Genomic DNA, 12,934 nt, shown 5'->3' on the forward strand with positions numbered 1-12,934 from the left:
AGCACTGGCGGTATTGTATAAGACTGATGAATCACTGACCTCTACCTCTGAAAAATAATACATTATATGTTAATTAATTGAATTTAAATAAAATATATAGCAATTCTTTAAACAAAAAAATAAAACATATATAGCAACTCTTTTTTTGAAAGATTATATTTATTTGGCAGAGAGAGAGAGAGAGGACAAGCCGGGGGAGGGGCAGGCAGAGGGAGAGGGAGAAGCAGGCTCCCCCCTGAGCAGAGAGCCCGACGTGGGGCTTGATCCTAGGATCCTGGGGTCATGACCTGAGCCAAAGGCAGGCACTTAACTGACTGAACCACCCAGGTGCCCCTATGTATAACAATTTTGACCAGTTAGCACATCATTTCTGTCATGATGGTGGTAGTCCTCATAATCTCTTACTTGGGCTACTCCAGAAGGTTCCTAATTGGTCTGCCTGCAATTTTCTGTTTATGGAGCAGCCTGTCATGAAAATTCTCGTGGTTTCCCATCATACTGAGAATAAAATTCAGTCTTTACCAGGATCGACAGTACCCTTTATAATCTGAACCCTGGCTACCTCTGTGACCTCACCTACCATTCTTTCTTACTCTTCTCCAGTCACGCTGGCCTTCATTGTTGGTCCTTGAACATTCCAAGCTCATTCCTGCCTCAATATTTTTGTAATTGGTTTTTCTCTGGCCTAGATCTTCATATACATTCTGAAGGATTACCTCCTCATTTCATTCAATCTCTGCAAATGTCATCCTCTCAGACAAATCTGCCCTGATCTTATTTGTGTAATATAGCACCCTATCTCACTTTCTAAACATTGCCCTTCTTTATTTGTCTTCATAGCATATTTCACTACTTGAAATTAGATCATGTATTCATTTGTTTACTTATTGTCTCTTTTCCCTTCTAAATTAGCAAAACTCTTGTACGGCTCTTTTTTTTTTTTTTTTTTTAAAGCTTTATATTTCCCTGCCTAGAAGGTTGCCTGATATATAGTAGAAAATGAGAACTCTTTTTTTTTAAAGATTTTATTTATTTGACAGAGAGAAACACAGCGAAAGAGAGAACACAAGCAGGGGGAGTGGGAGAGGGAGAAGCAGGCTTCCCGCCGAGCAGAGAGCCTGATGCGGGGCTCGATCCCAGGACCCTGGGATCATGACCTGAGGCGAAGGCAGACGCTTAACAACTGAGCCACCCAGGTGCCCCTCTTTTTTTTTTTTTTTTTTTTTAAAAGATTTTTTTTTTTTTGACAGAGAGTGTACAAGCAGGGGAAGTAGCAGGCAGAGGGAGAGGGAGAAGCAGGGTCCCTGCTCAGCAGGGAGCCCGATGCGGGGCTCAATCCCAGGACCCTGAGATCATGACCTGAGCTGAAGGCAGATGCTTAACTGTCTGAGCCACCCAAGTGCCCCGAAAATGAGAACTGAGAGTTGAAGGTAGGAGAGAAAAAAAATCTAACTACAGATATACCAGAGATTAAGAATAAGAGAATATTGCATGTAAGTTTTGGTTAACAATTTGAAAAATTAGAAGAAATGATTTTTCCAAGAAAAATATAAACTATGATATTTAAAAATAAATGGAAAACGGGGCGCCTGGGTGGCTCAGTCGTTAAGCGTCTGCCTTCGGCTCAGGTCATGATCCCAGGGTACTGGGATCGAGCCCCGCATCGGGCTCCTCGCCCCGCGGGAAGCCTGCTTCTCCCTCTCACACTCCCCTTGCTTGTGTTCCCTCTCTCGCTGTCTCTCTCTCTGTCAAATAAATAAATAAAAAAAAAAAAAAAATTTTTTAAAAAAAAAAAAAAAAAAAAATAAATGGAAATCTATTTATGTGAAATATCTGGAGTGAATCCATAGAAACAGAAAGCAGACTAGTGTTTACCAGGGGCTGGCTTCTGAATTCTGGTATATTAAGTATGTAAGTATCAAGTATATCAAACTGTGCCCCTGCACTGCTGAATTGATTGATTTTTTTTCACAGTATTAGCTCTTCTTCATATATATCAACTCTGTGTGTGTGTGTGTGTGTGTGTGTGTGTGTGTGTGTGTGTGTGTGTTACCGTTTAGGTGAACCTTCCTTATGTCAGTTATCTCCCTTTTTTGTCTTTTAATTTCATTCTTTTTTTAAAAAAAATATTTATCTGAGGGAGAGAGAGAGCATGAGCAGGAGCGATAGCACAAGCCAGGGATAGGGGCAGAGAGAGAGGGAGAAGCAGGGTTCCTGCTGAACAGGGAGCCCGACCGGAGGCTCAACCCCAGGACCCTGGGATCATGACCTGAGCAGATGGCAGATGTTTAACCAGCTGAGGCACCTAGGCACCCCTCATTCTTTTTTTTTTTTTTTAGGATTGTTTTCTGTCCCTGTTTTATGAAAGCCATGTCTTATTGTATTGTCTTTTGGATTTGAATTGGATTCTTTGAAAGGGCATCCCTTTCCTTTGGTTAGCTGAATCATAAACTCCATGAGGGAAGGGACTACTGTTTTGTTCATTGCTGTATCATTAGCACCTAGGATAGTACTGGTGCTTGGTAAGCATGAAAGTAAATGTTTGCTGAATGAATGACTGGAAACATGCTCCCTTTATTCAGCATTTTAGAAAATATACTTCATATTGATTTATGATATTTATCTATGTTTATCACCAGATGTGGGGTATAGTGTGGCCTTGGTTTTGCCTTTCATTTATTCATTATTTATTGAGCCTCTAGTATATGTTGTCAGTGTGTAAGTACAGGGACGGCGGTGAACATGACGAACATGGTCTATTGCCTCATGGGACATACATATGTTTAGTGTGAAAGTCAAACACTGTAGGTTATTAGTGTTATAAAAGATCAAGAACAAGTTGTTTAAGTATTGGGAGTTATAATTGCTGGAGATAATCTCTTCTGGGACATGAGTGAAGGTATATGCTGACTGGTTAGAAAAGTTAGGTGGGTGAGAAAGAATAAAGGATGATTGAACAAGTTAGTGATGATGCTAATTTACTGGGCTAGAAAGTACAACTAAAACTAGAGGAGAGTGAGATTTGGTTATCCAGATAATAGGTGGCAGAATAATGGCAATGGATGAACTAGAGAGGGAGGGCATTGAGAAAGGATTTTTATTTTTTTAAGATGGGAGGATCTTGAGCATATGGAAATGCTGATGGAAGGAGCCATTAAAGGAAGAAATTCAAAATCTAGAAGTCAAAATATAAAAGGTCCCAGGAAGAATGGAAGAGAGTGGGATACAGGGCAAAGGTAGAGAATATGACAGTAATACATTTATCTGTCTGTCTGTTTTTAGTGTTAGCAACAGAGATACATTTATTTTTATCCTATTTAGATTGATAACACTCTTTCTGGAATGAATTTATATGATTTTCTTTTTTTTAAATTTTAATTATAGTTAATATACAGTGTTATTAGTTTCAGGTATATAGTGAGTCAGTAATTCTATACATTATTCAGTGCTCATCAAGGTAAGTGTACTTTTAATCCCCTTCACCTAAGTAATAATACATTTATTTTAATAGGAGGAGAAGGTGTGTATTGATGGGCTCAAATCTGTATGTTTGTTGGTAGGTAGTTAAAGGAGTTCTTTCTGATAAATTTGAAGATACATATTTTTCTTTGTGTAATAGGAGCCAAAACCATTGTCCTGAGAATGATGGGGAGAAATGGAGAGTCAAACAATGTTCAGAAGGAATTGACTAGAGAAAAACAGTAGATTGCTGAACAGTAAAAAGGGTCAGTTGAAATTTGCAACCATGGATTTCTAGTGTTATCAGTCTAGTCTGGCTAGTAATGTGACTCTCTGCAGTAGTGCTTAGTGGCCTTGATAGAGTAGAATCAGCCTGAATTTTGATTTTTGTCTGGTGTGTGGAACCAGAGAACAAAGGGGCTAGGGAGTTTGGGATTTTGGTGGAAGAGTGATTGAAATGATAGATCCAGTATTCTCATTTGGTGATAAAGAATTAAAGACCAGAAGAGACGACTGATCCCTAGGACTTAAAAGCCTTCATTTATATCACCATATATGTTGAAACCACTTCCTAAAATCTGGGGGAAAAAAGTTCTACGCATATTTTCTTATGCTGTTGCATGCCATATTTTCCGTTATGTGACCATCTTTTTCTTTGGTGATCTAACTAGAAAACTTTAACATTGTATAGGTTGAGAGCAAGATTTGAGGCTAAGATTAGGTTTCTATATACCTTATACATCCATGGCTCACCCCAATGCTATTGTTCTTATGTGGTATGTTATGAGAACTCTTTAGATATGGTGTAAATTTTTTTTTTTTAGGATTTTATTTATCTATTTGAGAGAAAGCATGAGCGGGGGGAGGGGCAGAGGGACAAGCAGACTCCCCACTGAGCATGGAGCTCATTGTGGGGCTCGATCCCAGGACCCTGAGATCATGACCTGAGCTGAAGTCAGATGTTTAACCAACTGAGCCACCCAGGTGCCCCAGGTATAGTGTAAATTTTTAATCAGTATATGAGGTTTATTTTTGTCACAACTGTGTATTATAAGTTCAGTGTCTTTCAGTTTGACTGTTGAGCTGAGTAATAAATGATGTGGAATAACTTGCTGTAAGAAGACAGAATCAGGGGCGCCTGGGTGGCTCAGTTGGTTAAGTGGCTGCCTTTGGCTCAGGTCATGATCTAGGGGTCCTGGGATTGAACCCTGCATTGGGCTCCCTGCTTGGCGGGGAGTCTGCTTCTCCTCCTCCCTCTGCCCCTTCCCACAGCTTGTTCTCTCTCTCTCTCTCAAATAAATAAATAAAAAAAATTTTTTTTTAAGATTTTATTTATTTTTTGAGAGAGAAAGACACAGCGAGAGAGAGAACACAAGCAGGGGGAGTGGGAGAGGGAGAAGCAGGCTTCCCGCTGAGCAGGGAGCCCGATGTGGGGCTCGATCCCAAGACCCCGGGACCATGACCTGAGCTGAAGGCAGACGCTTAATGACTGAGCCACGCAGGCGCCCCTAAGTAAATAAAATCTTTTTTTTTTTTTGTAAATAAAATCTTAAAAAAAGTATAAAATCACTTTTAAACTGGTGACACCCCCGCTCAAAAAAAAATCAAGTGTTTTCACTGAGAGTTGAAAACTTTGCTCTTACATATAAAAAAATAGACCTGTAGAGTAGTACAGTAAGCAGTTTTTAAATAACACAGCATTTGGACAGCCACATTAATAGTGTGGCAACTCTGCATGCTTTCATAGGTGTTTGAGATGTTGTTATATGGTAATAATAACTATGTTATACATGTTGGTTGCTATTGGGATTGTGTTCATTTCCTATTGCTCTTGTAACAAGTTACCATAAATTTAGTGGTTTAAAACAACACAGAAGTATTATATTTCTTACAGTTCAGGAGATCAGAAGGTTGAAATGGATCAGATATGGGCTAAAACCGAGGTTTTAGCGTAATTGTGCTCCTTCTGAAGGCACTACCAGAGATCTCTTCCTTGTCTTTTCCAGTGTCTGGTAGCCACCTAAATTTTTTGGCTTACGGCCACACCACTTTGACCTCTCTTCTGTCATTACATCTTCTGAGATTCTTCTGCAGTCTTTTCCTGTTTTAAGGACTCTTCTTATTACATTGGGCTCATCTAGATAAAATCTAGGATAATCTCCCTTTATTAAATCCCTTAACTTAATCACATATACAAAGTTCCTTTTGCCATGTAAGGTAATAAGTCCTGGATATTAGAATTTGGATACCTTGAAGCGGGTCTTTTATTGACTTTGTTCTTTTTTGAGAGTGTTTTGGCTCTTCTGGCTCCCTTGAGTTCCCATGTGAATTCTAAGATGGACTTCTCAATTTCTGCGAAAAGTTACCTGGGATTTTGTTAGGTTATGGCATTGAATCTATAGATCAATTTGAGGAGTGTTGCCATCTTAGCAATATTACACTTTCTAATCCATGAACAGGGGGTATCTTTCCATTTATATAATTAGGTCTTTTTAAAAATTTTTTCAGTGATGCTTTGTAGTTTTCAGTGTACAGGTCTTGTGCTTTTTTTGCTCACTTTATTCCTAAACTTTTAAATATTCAATTTGATGCTATCACAAATGGAATTGTTTTCTTGATTTCATCTTTGGACTGTTCATTACTATAGTATAGAAATACAACTGATTTTTGTGTCCTGCAACTTTGTTGAATTCTTTTATTAGCTCTACTAGTTTTTTGGTGGATTCTTTAGACATATATAAAGTCAAGTTATCTGTGAATATAGACAAATTTACTTCTTCCTTTCCTGTTTAGATACTTTTCTTTCTTTTTCTTGCCTAATTGCCTTGGCTAGAACTTTTCTAACAATGTTGAATGGAAGTGATAAGAGCAGACACTCTTGTCTTAATCTTGGGGGGAAAATAGTGTCTTGTGGCACTGAGGATGATGTCAGCTATAGGTTTTTCATAGATGTGCTTTATCAATTTGAGGAAGTTTCCTTCTGTTCCAAGTGTGTTGAGTGGTATTGTCATGGAAGGGTATAATCTTTTGTCAAATGCTTTTTCTTTTTCTGTTGAGGTGATTATTAGGGTTTTGTCCTTTATTAGTATGGTGAATTACATTGATTGATTTTTCAGTATATTGATGGTTCAGTTCTATGAATGACCTTACATTTCTACGATTTACTCATTGATTATTGAACGTGAGAAAATTCGTCTGTGAATTGGTGATTTGAAGACTCATAGTCTTGAGATTTACATTACATGATCAGTTTCACCTTCATCAGAGTTCAAAGTGCTGTCATCTGTCTTTTTTGCATTCATCTTCTCATCTAATAATTGTAAAATATTTTCCTTTAATGGTATTCTTCTCTTTGACAATTTTGGCAGAAAATGAAAATTCCTGTATTCTCAAATATGTTCTGTGAGAGCTTAAAAAAAAAAAAAATGTCTACAAAGCTGGCGTCTACAAACTTCTATATCTTGTTGAAAGTTGATGCCACACTCTTTAGCAAAGTGATAAGAAAAACCAGAGGATGTAATAGTGATAATTTATTTCATTGTTAAATCATTTTTTGAGAAAATTCCAGCATGGGGATGCCTGGGTGGCTCAGTCGGTTAAGCATCTGCCTTTGGCTCGGGTCATGGTCCCGGGGTCCTGGGATCGAGCCCCACATCGGGCTCCCTGCTCAGCGGGAAGCCTGCTTCTCCCTCTCCCACTCCCCCTGCTTGTGTTCCCTCTCTCTCTCTCTGACAAAAAACGAACAAAAAACTAAGAAAATTCTAGCATGTTTCTTTTTCTTTTTTTTTAAGAAGTTTTATGATTTTTTTAAAAAAGATTTTATTTATCTATTTAAGAGAGAGAGAGCAAGGGAGGAGCAGAGGGCAAGGAACAAGCAGACTCCCCACTGAGCTTGGAGCCTGACATGGGGCTCGATCCCACCACCCTGAGATGACGACCTAAGCCGAAATCAAGATTCAGACGCCCAGCCAATTAAGCCACTCATGTGCCCCCAGCATGTTTCTATTTTCTTTTTTCCCCCTTTTATTTTTTAAATAATGTATTTATTTAGAGCACAAGCAGACAGAGGAGCAGAGGGAGAAGGAGAGAGAGAATCTCAAGCAGACTGTCTGCTGAGTGTGGAGCCTGAGCTCAATTTCATGACCCTGAGAGACCTGAGCTGCAACCAGGAGTTGGATACTTAACCCAGCCACCCAAGCACTCCATTTTTTACTTATCTTTTACAGTGAACATACATTGTATAATAATAAAGCAATTTTTTTCCCTCAACACCGTTCTAAATCCTATTATCTTATCTAGCTATTTCACATTGTTTCTTAGGCAGTGCAGCCTGCAGGGGCTCAGATGATGCTAGTAGTTGTGTTTGGGTAGGAGTGGCAAACTGGGGACATACTGATCCTTGGCCTGAGATAAAAAGATCCAGAATCTGGGATGAATTGAGAACTCACTCAGTTGTAAATCTATCTGGACAGACTACGTGGGATAAAATATTTGGTTGAGTTGCAGTTTAGAAGTTAGGACACTTAGCCTAATGGGGAGGAGGTTGGGGGGGGGTGTTGATATATATACATATAAGGAATTATGCTATCTTGTAGTTATTTTTAAAATATGTATTTTTAAATTTAAGGGTGTGTATTTAATTGCTTAGTATCTCTTTCATTAAAACCATGTATTATAAAATGTTACCACTTTTTTTCAACATTTCCATCACGTCTGCATCATTAACCACTGCATCCTTTCATATAATGTTTAAAAATTTCTTTGAATTTTTGTAAATGTGTGTATGTGTGTTTTGTTGCCTTACAAAATTTTTCTGAAGGGAAGCTCTATGTTGATAAATGCTGGAGAATGGGTAACATTTATCTTAAAGATGCATAGTTTACTTTTTGTAGTTATACCAACAGGTTGTTTTCAAAGGGACTCTGAATGCAATATCCAGATTAATATTGTAGAGAAAATCATAAAAGGAGATTTTGTTGGTTATCTGGGTAAGGAAAGATAATTCTTAATCCATTTTTTGGATCAGTATGCATTCTTGTTTTTGTAATTAGAGTTCTACAGACATTATCTTACTTTATTACTTTTCCTTATTTTTTTATTTTCTTACTATTTGAAACATTCTCTTCTGATCCTATAGAACTTTAAAAGCACTTCAGTGGTATAGTTTATCCATTAGGCATAGTTCTAATGTCAAGAAACTTGTTTCTAGAATTGGAAAACAAAAAAAATAAGAATAAGCCAGTCCATCACAAAACCAAAAATGAGAATAAAAATATCATCAACCACTCAAAATGGAAAAGGGTATAGAAAAAAACTATATATTTTTTTAAAAGCCAGCTTATAGAATAAAAAAGGTCCTGTGTGGAATAGTTAAGGGAAATACCATGATTATTTAGCCTGAATAGTGCAGAAGTGCTTAATAGTTAATTCGATTTCATCATTATTACATAAACATTTTTATAAAGGGGGATATTGTGCTCCTTTTTTGAATAAAAGAGTAAGTAAAGGTCTTTATGCAGGAGGGATGAACACTGAAAATGAAAATCGATTGTCCACTAAAAAAATAGTGCAAGAATATATTGGGTAATATATTGAGTGTCCAGCCTTGGTGGACCATTAAGAGGAGAATAGTCAATACTTTGAATGGTTTAGACCAGGTGTCACAAGCATGAAAGCTTAGGGGCCATGTAGATAACAAAATGTTTGAATCAGTTAAGTATAAGACAGTTAGAAATGATTGGGGGCCTGTGAATTGCTTGTTTGTTATCCTTCTTCCAGAGATTTTTCACTTGCCAGGAATTTGATGATTTCTCCTGAGAGAGTTACCATTTTTAAATTTGGATATATAATTTGGAAAAGTAAGATGAAATTTAGCCATATGTTACTATCATAAATCCAATTAGATGGAACTGCCATTTCCCACTTAGCTTCAATTTTGTGGAGTTTCTGTATTAATATTTTATTACAATAAATTTTTGGGTAATGTGTTAACTTGAATAAGAAAGTCATTTTATCAAAATGTAACTATGAGATGGATAATTAGTTTTAAATAAGTATTTTATGTTTCATTTCATTCTTTATGCACTTCAGTCAATTTTTATAAAATATTTTAGGACTAGCAAGAAAAAAACCTCTATACTTCAAAAAGTGATCATTGTAATTATTTTATTGTACCCATCATCATTTTTTACTTGAGTTAACTTTATTATCTTGGTTTATTTTTAGATGTGAGGTTTTTATTTATTTTTGGATCCCTAGTCTTAGTTTTTGTTCTAACATTAATCTGTGCTGTTACTTTTTTCCTTTTGAAACTTTGAAGAACTGTACATATATATTGGTAAGGTCTGAGTTAGGTAGAAGTTTGAAGTATGACTAGAATTTCTTGTGTTTTTTTCTCATGCAAAAATTTAAACTTGCCTAGAATTTTTGTGTTTCCCTGACAGTCTCTGGTGTAATATCACTCAAGGTAGTGCCCATTGTTACAGTTATTTCATAATCTGCTCTTGTCTATTGAAACTTACTTACATTGTGCCCTCTTACCTCCTTAACAGGTTAGCTAGTCTGATGAATCAAGTCTTTGTTCAATTTTTCATTCATTTATTCATTCAAGAAGTGTTGAGAGTCTCCCGTGAGCTAGGCATTGAGGATAAAAAGAGTAATACCAAGTTTCCCCCCAAGGAATTTGATTTAGACAGTGAATACAAACTGAAGAAATATAATTAATTCAATCAATATTTATTTGGCACCCACTGTTTACTGGGCATTATTCTCCAGTTTTGGGTTTGCAGCAGTGAATTAAACAAGCAATTTCCATGTCTTCATGGCAATAAACAAACAGGTATATATCATTTTCAGATAAGAATTTGAAGAAAAATTCAGCATAGGAAGAGATGGGTGAAGGCTTTGGAGCATAATTCATGCCACAGAGTTGTTCCCCCTTGAATTAAAGGAGTTGGTCTTTTGTACCCCTGTATTAATATCATTGGTGGCTTTGCTTAGCTTAGATCAGTTCTCTGAAGGTGGGAGCACCTCTGAGCCATTAACACTGGAGGAATGGGTGCTCTGATCCTGTAATGGGGATCTGCATAGGATATCATAGAGTCCATTAGAGCAGGATATCTTTTCTTTTCCTCCTCAGTGTCTTTTGTCATAATTTTTCTTGGTGCTTTTGTGAAGATTCATCCCAACGTATAACACTACCATACTTTTTTTTTTTTTTAACTCACTAGATTAAGGTAAAAGAAGTTAAAGTATGTGCAAGTGTCACACAAAATAAAAAGCATTATTTCAAAAACCAGAGTCAAATGGAGTAATACTTCTGAAACTTTTAATTTGGGTCACTAGACTTAGAAATTCTGTAGTTTCGGTTAATGTTTTAAATAGATTTATTGTATCCCTTGTGTAAGCATGGGCACTGAGGAGGAGGACAAAATGCATGGGTTCAAATATGGTCTTAAGCATTTATTAGCTGTATAATATTAGCATGCTATTTCACTTTTCTTTACCTCAAATTTTTCTTCAAAGTGAAGCAAATACCACCCATCTTAAGGGGGTTTTGATGAGGACTAAATGAGATTCTATATGTAGAATATTTTACATATTTTGTTTACACTTGTATGCACAGAAAATCTTATACATAAGAAAAGTTACTCTCTTTTAAGAAAATAAAAATTGAAGGGTTATAAGATTTACTGTTTAAATGTTATGGCATATTTTAAAACGAAGTATATTTCATATATATCATTGCATATAACATAATTTTTTTAAGTCTTTCAAATATTAGTGAAGTAAATCAGACAGAATTTCTACTTCTCAGATAGTCTTTTAAAGTAAATAAGGGGCAAAAGAAACTAAGAATAACTCTCAAGATGAATATATTTCTTAAATGCTTGAAATATTCTTTTTAGGATTCATCACCTTATTTATCTTCACTGATTAAAAGGGTAAGTTATTTGTTGGTGTTCACCTATTTTTTTATGTTTTACACTGTATTAGTGACCTTACTAAGCTCACTTACTCTAATAGTTTATAAATTCTTTTAGGTTTTCTAAGTATATAATCGTATTGTCTGTGAAAGTAGCATTTTTATTTCTTCTTTTCCATTCTTTATATTTCATCTTCTTACCTTTTTGTAAAGGCTTAGACTTCCAGGATCATATTGAGTGCAAGTGGTGCTAAGAAGTGGTCACATCATTCATCTCAGGTGGAATATTTTTATTCATTCACCATTAAGTATGATGTTTACTATAGGTTTTAAAAAAGATACGCTTTTATAATATTAAGGAACTTCTCTTCTAGTTTTGTGCAAGTTGTCTTAGATCATGAATGAGTGTTGAATTTCATCAATTACTTTTGCTTCATCTATTGATAATATGATTTATTTCTCTTGTTAATGTGGTAAGTTATATTGATTTTCATATGTTCGATCATTTTTGTATTTCTGGATTAAGCCCACACTTGGTCCTGATCAGTGAATTGGTAGATTTGATTTTGCCAATATTTTGTTTAGGGTTTTTCCATCTATGTCAAAAGAGAGGTCTGTGATTTCTTTCTTGTAACTTATTTCTTATAATAACCATATTGACTTTTGTTATCAAGCTTATGCTGTCTTTGGAAAACAAGTTTGGAAGTGTTCCCTATTTTTACTGTCTGGGACAATTTGTGTAAGATTGGTATTACTTCTTCTTAAATGCTGGTTAGAATGCATTGTTGAAATGATCTGAACCTTGAGTTTCCTTTGTGGGAGTGTGTTTTTAGCTTACATAAAAAATTTCAAATATATAGAAAATTTAACATAATTTTACAGTTAACACATGTATACCCACTACTTAGAATCTACTGTTAACATTTTGCTGTAATTGTTTTATTACTATCTGCCTTACTATCACCCCCTATCCATCCATGATTTCATCTTATTTTTTGATGCATTTCAAAGGAATTGGAGACATCGTAGGCTTTCTTCTAAATATTTAAGCATGAATGTAATTAAGTAGAGTTCAATGTTTATTCTTTTCTTTTGAGGTAAAATATATATGGAGTATGATTCATAAATCTGATGTGAACATTTGCTGAATTTTGACAAATGCATACATCTGTGTATTCCAAACTTCTTCCAGATAGAGAATTTACCATCATCTTGGAAAGTTTCCTTGTGCCTTTTCTCAGTTAATCCTCACATTTACCCCCAAGAGACAGCCATTATTCTGATTTTTTTTCTACCATGGATTACTGCATACACTTTTATGTAAGGTTCTTTTATTCAGCATATTATATTTTGAGATTTGTCTGTTGTTGAATATACGAATAGTTCATACCTTTTTATTGCTGAGTAGTATCCAACTATATGAAAATCCCACAGTTTATCCATTTTCCTATTGATGGACACGTGGGCTACTTTTGGGCTCTTATAAATAAAGCTGCTATGAAAATTGTTACATTAATCTTTTATGCACATATGTTTTAATTCCTCCTGGGT

At 35.8% G+C, this 12,934-nt stretch overlaps 1 protein-coding gene across 8 annotated transcripts in view; it reads left to right on the plus strand.

Annotated features, from left to right (window-relative positions):
- TANC2 (tetratricopeptide repeat, ankyrin repeat and coiled-coil containing 2) overlaps window positions 1–12,934 on the plus strand; it is a 361,287-nt gene that overhangs the window by 42,789 nt on the left and 305,564 nt on the right. Inside the window, exon 1 of one of the 8 annotated variants that reach the window (XM_032429354.1) lies at window positions 11,197–11,402. The exons of 6 other annotated variants lie outside the window; for them this stretch is intronic. The gene's annotated coding sequence lies outside the window, so the exon portion shown is untranslated. Of the gene's footprint in view, window positions 1–11,196; window positions 11,403–11,488; window positions 11,663–12,934 lie in introns of those variants that run through there. One more of the 8 variants, XM_032429353.1, reaches the window with a different exon arrangement.

The sequence above is a fragment of the Phoca vitulina genome, unplaced genomic scaffold (genome assembly GCF_004348235.1).
Source record: "Phoca vitulina isolate PV1807 unplaced genomic scaffold, GSC_HSeal_1.0 scaffold41, whole genome shotgun sequence".
In the NCBI taxonomy this organism is placed as follows: domain Eukaryota; kingdom Metazoa; phylum Chordata; class Mammalia; order Carnivora; family Phocidae; genus Phoca; species Phoca vitulina.